This window comes from Ochlerotatus camptorhynchus, unplaced genomic scaffold (assembly GCF_037179485.1).
Source record: "Ochlerotatus camptorhynchus isolate MF236.1 unplaced genomic scaffold, CSIRO-AGI_Acam_v1.1 ptg000367l, whole genome shotgun sequence".
Lineage (NCBI taxonomy): Eukaryota > Metazoa > Arthropoda > Insecta > Diptera > Culicidae > Ochlerotatus > Ochlerotatus camptorhynchus.
Window position 1 is genome coordinate 2,836,993 of NW_027040855.1, and position 13,080 is coordinate 2,850,072.

The following is a 13,080-nucleotide window of genomic DNA, read 5'->3' on the forward strand; positions in this document are numbered from 1 at the left end:
ATTGACTCCACACAACTTTTATCAAAATTAAATTTCCATGCACCTACTCGGCAACTCCGACATCGAAATTTATTTGCCATACTATTTTGCCATTTCTGAATCAAAATAATGCAAAGATGGTGGAAATTGATTTCATAGTTTATGAATCCACACCATTGGATATCAATCATTGATTGATTTGCTGAGTTCGTTCCATTAAAAAAACATCTTATACAGTGCAGCTGTTTTTAAATTATGAGAAATCCGCTGTGCTAAGGTGGATGGATATCTGAAGTCTTGACTGCTGGTTTATCGGATGCTTGCGATATGTTGGTGTTACTTTTGGTTTGAGTAACTGATTTTGTGTTAGATTTAAGTAGTCATAGGAAAACGATTTTTCCCCATAAAACTATAATTTCATGGAACAAAATAAAACAAATTCTTTGTTATTTTCCCTATTCATGATCATCATTTAAATGCCGCATATTTTGTTACAGAGAAGCCTCCCTTAGCTTAGTTGCTAAAGGTGCAGTTATAAAGCAAGCTCATGCTGCTTCTTCGGAGGTTTGTCCGCTTGTAGTTCCTTTGCGCGCTTAAGTGATCCGCGTTTGTATTGTGTAGCCAAATTCTGCGACATGGCTACTTTATATCGATAAACTCGCAAACAATTTCTCAAATATCACTTACTTCGCACTACAATTGTAGATTTTTGAAGAGATTGAACTGCAAATTAATTTTGGTAATTGGAAATTAAATCTGTGTTAGGGAAAACACATCAATTACAGAATCTGAGCATACCGGACGGTACCAACGTTTATGATTTTTGATGCAAATTTTAAGCCCCTCTTATTAAGTGAATTTGGGAAGAATTTTATTGCATCAAAAAGGCAATCGATGATAATTTTAATTATCATAGCAACAGTTGCACATGCATGCAATTTTCAATAGTGACCTTTTGAAAATTGATAGCCTTAATTTTAGCAGATTTGAAGAAAAATTTCCTATCGATTGACGTATTAAGAATTAAAATCCTTCATATTTGGATTAAAATCAGACTACTTTCATGCCGCGACTGACTTTGGTTTTTTTTTTAAATTGCACTCCCAATATTGCCTTAAAATACATGGCATGTTAGATTTATACTTATGAGAACTGACATCCGATTGATGACCTTGACAAGTTTCACGTCACTTTTCAAATAGACCAATCTACATTGATCGATTCTCTGGATTCCTATGAGCAAACTCGTAATTTGTGTTGAGTAAGCTTTAAGCTGTAAATTTAATTATTGTTACTATTTGTTTATAGGTTATACAATTTTAGGTAATCTTACATTGATTTGTCCTCTACTTTAATTGATCCGTCGTGTTGTAACAATAGGTGTTTGTTCCAATTTGTGTTTATACTAAATTGTATAATTTATGCTTATTATTTTTGTTTCTCAATTCAATTTAATACATACAATAAATTCACGTAATAATAATAAATCCGGCATAACTAACAAATATTTGATTTAATAGATTATTGATAAGCTATAATAAATTCTTCTTCAACCACTATTATCTATTTTCTATGTTTTCTTTATAAAACAATTGAACTGTCCTATCGAAGCAATCGTTTTATCAACAATACGAAACTATCGATTTAAAATTGGCTCACTCCTTGACTAGCGTATTGGTCCCAAGCAAATTGATTAACGTACCCCATTATAGTCGAAATTCTAGTACTACACAATGTTTATTTTGATTCGCTATGAAAATTTGACAGATAAAATGAGGGGTTAGTGGATTTCCCTATGTTAAGGGTGAATCGATTAGCTTGGGACATCGAAGACCAGATCTCTGACGTTGATAGGTGTTGCCTCTCCAAACCATTTTGGCTGTCGGGAGATAACAGGCAGATATTCTCGAATCCATCGCATCCAAAACCTATCCAGCATAACCTGAACATGCTTCTAGTTCGATCGCAGTACCGTAAACTCCTCAATTGGCCACACCACTGGCTGGAACCCTCCATTCGAACTCAACAATAGGTTCGGTGTTAATGCTGCGCATTCCTCGCTGTCGATCGGTAGATAGGTTAAGGGATGCGAGTTCACTATAGATTCCACCTCCACAAGAGTCGTTATCAAAGTCTCCTCATCCGGATTTCTCGGCAACTGCGCTAGACCTGTCTTGACCGAGCGTGCCAGCCTTTCCCATATGCCCACATATGTGGAGCGCACGGAGGGTTTAGCTTCCATTGGGTTTCTGCGTTTGTGAACATCCCTGCTAGATCCCGATTTATGGCACCGATCTGCTGCCTTAACTCTGCGCTAACCCATTGGAAGTTGGTTCCTTGATCAGAGTAAATTTCCTGCGGTGCACTTCGGTTGGCGATGAATCTACGAATTTCCATCTTGCAGGATTCAGAAGACAGACTGTAGGCGACTTTCAAGTGGACTGCTCGAGTTCCTAAGCAGGTAAAGAGCGCGAACCATCGTTTGACTCCACCACGTCCAAAGCGCACAATGATCCAGGTGATCCAGGTAATCCAGGTGAAGGCCCTGATATACGGCTTGAGATGAGCAGAAGGCAGAGGAGCCATTGGTGATACTTGTGGATTGGATTTGTATACTCTGCACCAGTAACAGCCACTTACCACTTTCTTGATGGCTGTTCGCAGTTCGGAAATATGAAACTTCGGCCGAATCTCGTTTACCACCGTTTCATTATTGGCGTGTCCATACTTCCTGTGATACCAGCTGATCACCAGTTGAGTGACGTAGTGATCCTTAGGCAAAATCACGGGAAACTTGCTTTCGTACGCAGCGCACTTTGCGGCAGCGATGCGGGATCCCATTCTCATGACTCGAGATGAGTCCAGAAACGGGGATAATCTAGAGACTCGACTTTTCTTCTGGATTCGTCTACGTTCTTCTGGCTGCACTTCATGATTTCTGAACATGATTTTCGATAGATCTTCAGAGAAGAGTTTATTTTAATTTTATTTATCTCTCGCGTATTACATACATTCGATGTCACGGTCACCTAAGTCGTGCGAGTCGTAAAAGTGGCGACGGGAAATTCGGTTTTTCGCGGAAAAAGTGCGAGTGAAAAATTACTCCACTCATGAGGAAGAGGCGTCGAATCGCGAGCATGAGTTCACAGCCCGGAGAAGATTTTGGTCAATCTGTGGCAAACGGTGCACATCTCCCGGCACCAGGAGCACCGCTACCACCGCCCGAAGGAAACAATCAACATCATCCGCCGTCAAACCCAAGAAATCCGCTTTTTCGTCCTCCAGAAACCAACCTCAAATGCAGCAGCAACAAATGCCCATTCAAGCCGACCCGATGATGCTACAGATCCTGCACCAATTGCAGCAGCAGCAAGTAGCAATCAACCAGTTGCTTGTACAGCAGCAGGAATAGGCACAGCGGCAGCAGCAGGCATTTTTAAAGCAGCACGAGCAGGTAATCCGGTAAACAATGTCAGCTTTCGGTCAGCCACCAACGTATCCGGAACAGATTCTCAACTCGCTCGCCAACAACATCGTCGAGCTTCGATACGAACCGGATAGTGGCGTCACGTTCGCCGCCTGGTATACGCGGTATGATGGCCTGTTTCCGAAGGATGCCGTTCGCCTGGATGATGAGGCGAAGATCCGCCTACTGCTTTGGAAACTAGGACCGTGGGAACATGAATTTCACGGATACATTGGCGAAGCTGAAAAGCTTGTTTGTTACGGTGGAATCGCTAATCAGCCGGCGTTATCGTTGCCTCCAGGTCGTCAAGCAGCCTGGCGAGGATTAGAAGACGTACGCTTGCCGGTTGAATCGACTTTGCGTCGAGTTCGAGTTAACGAAAATGAGCGAGGAGCAGTTTAAATGTTTGTTTTTCGTATGCGGTCTGAAATCGGATCGAGATGGCGAGATCCGGACACGATTGTTGACCTGCATCGAAGAATGTCAACGACTGCTCACGATCAAGCACGATACAGCCATGATCGAATCGTCAGCAACCATCAAGGCACTCCGGCGTAAGCAGCCCTTCCGAAAGCAGCAGTTCAAGCAACAGATGAGGCATTCAGCGTCGAAACCAGGCAAGCCTGATGGAACTGGTCCAGCTACACCATGTTGGAACTGCGGTTTCATGCATTATGCACGGGTTTCCACCTACGGCAAGCACAGGTGCAACGAATGCGGCCAGTTTGGCCATCGGGAAGGCTACTATTCCAGCGCAAGGAAAACCAGCAGCTCTTCGAAGCGGAAGAAATTCAAGTCGGTGGCAACGAAGACCGTTCGGAAAGCGGTTAATCTTCAGCTCGACACGGCATCCGACATTAGCGTAGTTTCGAAAACGACGTGGAAAGAGATCGGTCAGCCACCGTTGAAGCCAGCAACGATAAATGCGTTTACAGCATCCGGTCACACACTGAAGCTTGAGTCGGAGTTTTCGTGTGAGGTTTCGATAGGCGGGGTCACTTGCAACGTGTCTCGAACTGTTACGTCCTCCAGCGGCCCGAGAAGCAACCTACTATCAAGAAGCCAAACTACAGGGTGCGTGACGAATTTTTGCAGTAAATGACATATTTGAGAAAAAATACACCAGTTAGCTATTCTAGCAATGAATGTTATGTGATTTATTTTCTTTCGCAAAATATGGAAGTTGTAACTAATTTTATTCAAAAAAATCGCCTTCCCTTTCGACGACTGTAGCTAGACGCTTCCGGAAACTGCCATATGCACGTTTGACAATGTTTTAATCCATAGATGTCATCACTACCTTGATTTTAGCTTTTAGGGACTTAAGTGTGGTGTTAGGGGTTCTATTGGTATTCCGTTCGACGATGCCCCATACAAAATAATCCAACGGATTGATATCGGGACTGCTTGGGGGCCAAATTTCTTTCTCCCAAAATTCCGAAATATTTTCCGCAAGCCATTTCTGTGTTTTATTAGCAGTATGAGCAGGTTCTCCGTTTTATCACTTTCCCAGGCCTTTTTTATATTATACACTGTTCTTTCAGACACATTTATCCACCGAATTATTTCTATTACGCTTACTCCGGCGCGCAACAAAGCGACAGCGGCTAACCGATTGCTCTTTTGTTTCGACATCTTACACCTAACAGTATGAGCAATTCAGTGCTGCCAAATATATCTAAATCATGATCCACAAGCATGAGAAATTACTATTTGAAATTTACTGCAAAAATTCGTCACGCACCCTGTACGATCGTTCAGTAAGGGATATTTGGTTTACGCCAAGGTTCACTCCAACAAAACATGGAGATAGGCTCCTGCTGTGGTGCTAGAACGAATCGGAAGCACTATGTACAACGTTTGGGCTGAAGACCGACGACTATTGCGGTCACATATCAACCAGTTACGAAACCGATCAACGTCAACCAATGCCGCTAGTCTGTCGACGATGCATCCAGCCAAACCTGTCGGCGAACAACTTCCTCTGGATATTCTTTACGGAGAATGGAACCTTCAACTTCCCGACAGAACAGCATCGCCATGTGTTAGTCCGACACTTTTGGAACCTTCGACATTGCAGAACGAGTCTTTGCTTGGTGAAACATCAACGCAGTCAACACCATTATTACATACTACCGATGAATCAAGACGACAAGAACGTGTATCGGTCTCAACACCGTCAGCCAATCGTTCGGAAACTTCTTCAACTACGTTGGCATCACTCACGTCTTCGTCCGGTGTCACCAGTTTCAAGACAACGTCGTCGGAGTTCCAGAGCGCTTCCGAGCGCAGCCCAGCGGTACAGCTACCACTTCGCTATTCTATATTAAAGAGGGGAGATGTTGGGACCCATGGACATCCCTAGTACACGAAACAGAATCCATCGACCAGCTGCGCTCACTGTTGGCAGACCACCCTGTCTCCAGTCGATGCTACCGAACAGCGAGAAACGTCATCGGCAGTTTTTTAGAATGAGAAGTGAAAGAGCGTGTTTTACAAACGAAGCATAATTTGTGTTTTACATAATAAAGTATATTTTAATTGTATTTATCTCTCGCGCATTACATACATCCCACGTCACAGTCACCTATGTCATAAAACAAATTATCTTTATTGTTCACTTCTTTAACTATTTCACTATCTTATTATTCATTGAAGTACAAAATCTTATTGGAATAAAATCACTTCCAGTATTCGTCCTTTGTTTTGATTCCCTCTTTTGAGTTGTTGAAGGATGACGACGTCGAGAAAAACTGATGATGCCCCTTAACGTGGGTAGATCACCTTTTCGTGGTACGTTACGGGATGTAAGATCTACCACCGATTCCTAATCTTGACTACTTCAAACTAGGGGAACAGGATTTTTTAGTAATCAAAGGAACACATCTTAGTCATTGTTACTTTTTATGCCTTGTTGATAGTGACAAGACTCGGCTTTGTCCACCGAGGATGATCTTGAAATAAGGAAAAAAATTAGTTAGTTAGTCTTCATCTATGTGATTCCTAATCTTCTATTCGTTGTTCCCTTGTTTGAAGTGGTTAAGACTAGGGTTCTGATGCATAGTCACTATTGCGGTGTCATTCTTTAATTTTGTTGCTAAGGAATTTTTAATTTTGACTGACAAAGGGGCGCACCTTTGAAGGGTGTTCCAACACTTCGAAGGGTATAAATAGCGGAACCTTTCAATTAGAATCGATTCCTTGCGATGAAGGCAAGAATGACAACTGTATCAAAACCGAATAATTCATCATTTCTCAATAGTGATGAAGTAATACGACATGCACTAACCTAAGGACACGGGATATACTACAATAGATCAAATTACTGGTCGCAGTAGTTTTATGTCCCGAACAGAGGAGAAAAAAAAACTGATGATCCTTCACTGATGACGGCTGGTCTTTTATAGACGATGCCTCCATTTTATGTAAAGGGTGATACGGTCAAAATTTGGTCAAGGGAAAACGCGTGTAAATCGGTGAAATCGTTTATTTAAAAAATTAAATTAAATTTCTTTTTCAAGTTCAATTAGTATAAAATTCAGGAAAAATATTCAGTTAGGCTTCCGCTTTTCCAAATCCAAATTGCCGGGCCTTACGCTTGACCCCTGCCATCAGATTTTGTACAGCCACCTTGTCCACCTTCTTCGCCGCAGAAAGCCAGTTTGCCTTGAACTGCTGCTCGCCCTTAGCAGTTTTTTTTTGGTCTTCTTTAGGTTCCGCTTGACAATAGCCCAGTATTTCTCAATTGGGCGGAGCTCTGGCGTGTTGGGAGGGTTCTTGTCCTTGGGAACCACCTGCACGTTGTTGGCGGCGTACCACTCCATGGCCTTTTTACCGTAATGGCAAGATGCCAAATCCGGCCAAAACAGTACGGAACAACCGTGTTTCTTCAGGAAAGGCAGCAGACGTTCATTCAAACACTCTTTCACGTAAATTTCTTGGTTGACAGTCCCGGAAGCTATGAAAATGCTGCTTTTCAAGCCACAGGTACAGATGGCTTGCCAAACCAGATATTTCTTTGCGAACTTTGACAGTTTCATGTGCTTGAAAACATCTGCTACCTTTCCCCTTCCTTTTGCCGTATAAAACTCTTGTCCCGGAAGCTGCTTGTAGTCGGCTTTGACGTAGGTTTCGTCGTCCATTACCACGCAGTCAAACTTCGTCAGCATTGTCGTGTACAGCCTCCGGGATTGCGCTTTGGCCGTCGTATTTTGTTTATCATCGCGATTTGGAGTCACTACCTTCTTGTAAGTCGATAGTCCGGCTCGTTTTTTGGCTCGATGCACGGTTGTAGACGATACACCCAGCTTATTTGCGGCATCTCGGAGAGAGAGGTTAGGGTTTCGCTTGAAACTACCGGCAACTCTCTTTGTCGTCTCAGCGGCTTCCGGTTTTCGATTTCCCCCCGATCCAGACTTCCTGGCTGTCGACAAACGTTCCCCAAACACTTTAATTACATTTGTAACGGTTGATTTGGCAACTTTTAGCGATTTTGCCAACTTTGCGTGCGAGTAGCTCGGATTTTCGCGATGCGCGAGCAAAATTTTGATACGCTGCTCTTCTTGCTTGGACGGCATTTTGACAACTGAAGAGTGAATTCCAAAATCAAAATAGGAGCAACATTCTACACACACACACACCTTCAAAATGAGGGGTGCTCAGGTTTTTTAAATGCAAAATTGAAAGAAATACGTCAAGTTGATATTGACCAAATTTTGACCGTATCACCCTTTAGATAGTCCCAGATAGAGCTCGTTGATAGCTTGGCTGCATTCATATTTCGGGCTAATTTTTCTGCATAGTCCATTAAAAGAAACTATTATTAAGCGCATTAGACGATAAAAACAGCTGAACATGTTTTTGGAGCCTAGTTATTAACGAAAGAGAGAGTCGATGAATAATCGATCAATGTAGATTGGTCTATTTGAAAGGAAACGCGAGAAGTGTCCAGAAAATACTCTTTAACAAATTTATGGTGGTCCCCAAGGACCGTTTTGCCGTGATGGTTGAGTAATGCTGAGATATTAAGGTGTTTTACACAGATAAGGCTGGCGAGGTATGTTGTTTGGAACGGTGACGTGTTTGGCATAGGTGACTCACAGCGGTTAATGACAAGCAACTGGAATCCGATCAGTAGCGGGGCAACTTCTTCCTCCTTCTTCGGCGAATGGACCGCTCAGTGGGCTGCAGCTTGCGCTTGCGGGCATTATTTCTTTGTGTACTGAAGAACAATCTACAACGCCACGCATCCTAAGCGCTGCTGCTGCTGATGCTGCTGATGATGATGATGATGACCACTTAACACTAACACTCACCACACGTGGGGATTGAATAAACACCGTTCGGTGAGACCGGAGTGAATTGGATTTTTAAATTTGTGCAAGGGAAAGCGCTTTTTGCATTTTCATTATTATAGCAACAGTTGCAAATTCGTGCAATTTTCAATAGTGACGTTCTGCTTGACATCAAGACGAACCTGTCCGGGCTTTGGTAGAACCGGCATGAAATATGAGCATAAGCATGATTGACCGCCCGCATCCGCTACTCCGTTACTGCCAGATCAGCTGTTATTACACAGAGAACCAACAGATGATGCTTGGGACTAGCATTCAGCCTCAATGTATAAAAACTGGTGATCTCATACTTTTAAAAGGCAATACCAGCGCCGGCCATGTTCGAATGCAGGAATTTTGACGTGAAAATTCGTGTTGTACGAAGCCGAGAAATCCTCTACGAAAGCTGAAAAAAAAATCATCATTATAGTATAAATCCAAAGATCCATCATCAAAGAGCGGAAAATTAATTTGAACAAATCAAACCAATAGATTCAACCAGAGCGAAAGCTGAAAAGATTAAATCATTACAATGCAAATCCATCATCAATGAGGTTAAAAGAAAAGAGAATCATGCAATATATAATGTTTATAAAATATATACAGAAATGCAAAAAAAAAAAAAATAATAAGTTTAACAAAATACAAATAACCTTGATTTTAATTTATTGCAATTCAACTTCATTTAATTTTATTGGGGCCAATACACACACACACACACACTTTTTGTTTAATGTGCCATGAAATGACATTAGGCATGTTTTGAAAATATAATTGTAAAGTAATGAATCGATAGACCGAAAAATGTAGGTTATTTGGGCATGAGACATTATATTTTAAGGATACTATTATATATATCAACACTGATGGTATGCACTGGAAATCCTGCAAAGGTTAAAAAGAAAAAAATAACCTAACATGTTGTTCATTGGTTATTGTAAGCAAACGTTAAACAATTTAATTATTATTTTGTTGCTTTGTGCTACTTCTGCATATGATGCGCTATAAAAAATTGCTGTTGATAAGAGCATCTAATCCCATTCTATTTAAGTCCTGGGTGACCTGAAATGTGTGTTACCTTTTTAAATATAATATAATATTGAAAAATGCGGTATAATGCAATATAACGGCATACAATTAACACAAGATCATTACAAAACAGATAAACGAAGAACAGAGCTACGCGAAAATTCTTACAGTTTCAGCGGTTGATGGTCAATTCTAAATACGCAAATGGTACTGCCTACGGTGACTAAGACGGTGACTACGACTGCGCTTACGATGAATTTGGAACTCACAATTAGTCTAGGATACGACAAGTTTGTCCGGCATCCCCTGGAGCTTCATGTCCGCCATCTTTCACTGTTTGAAAAACTATATATCACAACGTCGGCCACCGAATCACCACCAAAACTCGCGATGGACACATTCCCAAGTAACATTTCTTGTTTTATTGCACTCTATTAGTGGTTATTGAGATCAATTTCATAAAACCGCCAATAAAATTAATAGCTCCAGCACAACCTTTTGATAACCGCTATAAGATCGTCATACAGCTTAGTGGACCACCCTTGATAAGGTTTATAAAGCATGTTTGAGAATTACAATAAAGCTGTCTTAAAACCTTTTGTCAGGAAGCCTCATACTCTATAAAAGGTTCTCATAGCCTCTATAAGAGTAATATTGTTTCCAAGCAGTTTTATGACGCTTTGGTGAAAATCAGTTATAAAGCCAATTTAATTTTTATTGCATCAAAGCAACCGCCATGAATTAGCTTGTTATTGTTCTGTTCTGCTGAAACTTTTTTTCCAAATGGAAATCTTTAGCGGTAAACATAGGTTTGAGTGTTGGTGTCAAGATCACAATGCAATCAATTTTGTTTCATGGCGACATTAGTGAAAATCTTAAAGAAAAAATATTACTTTTTAGAAGTTCCAAAACATATGCGCTTGAAATGTCATCGTGTATATTGAGATAATATGAGCGTTAAATAAATGCGCCTCCAAAATAATTCAAGTTAACAAAAAAGATTGTTTCAAAAATCAAATGAATTTGATGGAATCACCTTAATTTTACAGAAAATAGATCTCAATACATAAATTCATACCAATGCACACTGGAAATCATTTCGGATCTCTTATTTAGCCATTATTTTATTGAAATTTCTTGGATTTTATTCCAAGGCTAATGGCATTTTCATAATGACAATATGGCGACAGAGGACAGCAGGCAAGAAAAACACCAAGCGCAATTTCTTAAAATGTCTAATGCTTACATTGCACACTGGGTCAGGAATGCAACCTAGCGGAGCAAAATTAATAACTCCGAAACGGAGCATTTCCGAGACTTGGTATCTTGGGCAAAATTTCTCGTCATAATAAGGACCATCTATTGACATAAACAAATAGTTCAAAACTCTTCCGCAAAGATAGTGCCACAATCTAACTTCTTTCTCTGTCGTTTTGGAGATTTTATGTCTAAGGCAAAGTTGTTTATCTTGACAAAATGAACAGCTCTTTCAAAGACGTTAAATTTCCACTGTCTACTGGTTCCAAGTTATATGGAGTTAAAAAAAATGTCGAAAATATGGTTTTTTTCTGTTTCGTTTTTTTTGCTTACAGCTTTATAATGTTATATTTTTCTCTTATGCAAATACATTAAATAAATAGCTCTTGTGAAGAAACATACTGGAGTAAGCTTCAAATTTCAAAGATATTGTTGAAAAAACGAGAAAAAAATACAATTTTTGAACATTAATATCTCCCTAAGCGCAAAAAATCGCAACCTGACATTTTCAGCAAAAATTAAGCAATACTCGATTAACAAAATATCAAAATTTGAGAGAGGTTTATTTTGGTGATTTTTTTTTAGATTTCTTCATTTTAGTGGAACATGATTTTTTCTATAACTTTTTTTAATGCATTGAATTTGTGTTTCGAAGACTTCAAGACTTTTTCAAAGTTGGTTATCTTGATAAAATAAACAACTTTTCTTAATACGTTAAAACTTCACAGCCTACAGCCGTTAATAACTCATTCACAGAACCGTTTCTTGATGTCGTATTGGATGCTAGATAAAAGCTTCTTTTATCGATTTATGTGCTGAAAATACCTGGGAATGTCTTTACATGACCGTGAGGATGCAAAGAGAAAGTTGACGAAGCGAATCTGTCAATATTACTTAGGACCTAATGCAATGTTCAGCTTGAATTCATTTTTTTTTTATTTGAGGGCAAATGTATATTCCTATTCTACGGGTGCAACCGATGAATTTTACTAACATTTAGAAAAGTTTTGAATGGTACATTATGAAAAGTTATGCGTCATTTCAACCTTTTTGCCCTAGGACTGTTACCATTCCATGTATTTCGACCAAGACCGTGTCACCCCATGTATATGCGAGCGAGAACGGAAGAATCATGGAGATTGCTGACGTTTTTCTTACGCACACTACGTCGCGTATACGTATACACGAAATGTTTTCATGCTAACAATTTTGTTGATTTTCTTTGCGCTCCGCTTGGAAGTACCGGAAAGTTGTGATTCTTTTCTATGTTCTAAAAATAAACCACCTATTTACATTTCTGACAAGTTGCAACTGAATGCTTATAATTGTTTTAAAATAACTGTTTCATGGCCAACTAGTTTTATTGCGCTTACTTATAAAGCAACGAAAGGATATATTTTTTGGTTTTATAAGGGCAATTCATATTACTTTTTTTTATACTTCAAAGCAAGCATAAAACCTTTCATAAGTGAAAATAGCATAAGCATCAGTTGGTTTTTTTAATTAGCTTTATAGGGGTTTTGTAGATAGCTATAAGAATGTTTCATGACTTGCATTGTATATGACCGTGATAAAGCTGTAGGTAATGGTTGCAGCTGCAATAAAACCTTTATAAATTTTGAATATAGCCAAGCAGCTCTAGATTTGTTACTTGGGTTATCAGCACTTCCTCGGCTAATTTGCCAACCAGACCATGTTCAAACTCGCACACGGTGACGAGACTCTCGATAGATCTACACGCCGAAAGCGCGACATCCAAACACGGTGAACCGGCCTCCCGGGAGGACATGAAAATCACATGCATACTTACACATTTTCACACACAGCGCGTAAATAAACTGAAATTAAAAATTATCGCTCGCGAACCCAAAAATTTCTGGTCCGGGACAATGAATCAATCAACGCAGATAGCGACATATCTTCTGATGCTTGTAAACATGATGAATCACGTTATCTTTCTCGATTCTAAAACTTCCCAGAAAGCGAGAAAACCACCAACCACACACGTATAACCGT

At 40.1% G+C, this 13,080-nt stretch overlaps 1 long non-coding RNA gene across 1 annotated transcript in view; it reads left to right on the forward strand.

Annotated features, from left to right (window-relative positions):
- Positions 1-13,080, forward strand: part of LOC135709898 (uncharacterized) — a 248,361-nt gene that overhangs the window by 23,205 nt on the left and 212,076 nt on the right. The gene's annotated exons all lie outside the window — the stretch shown is intronic.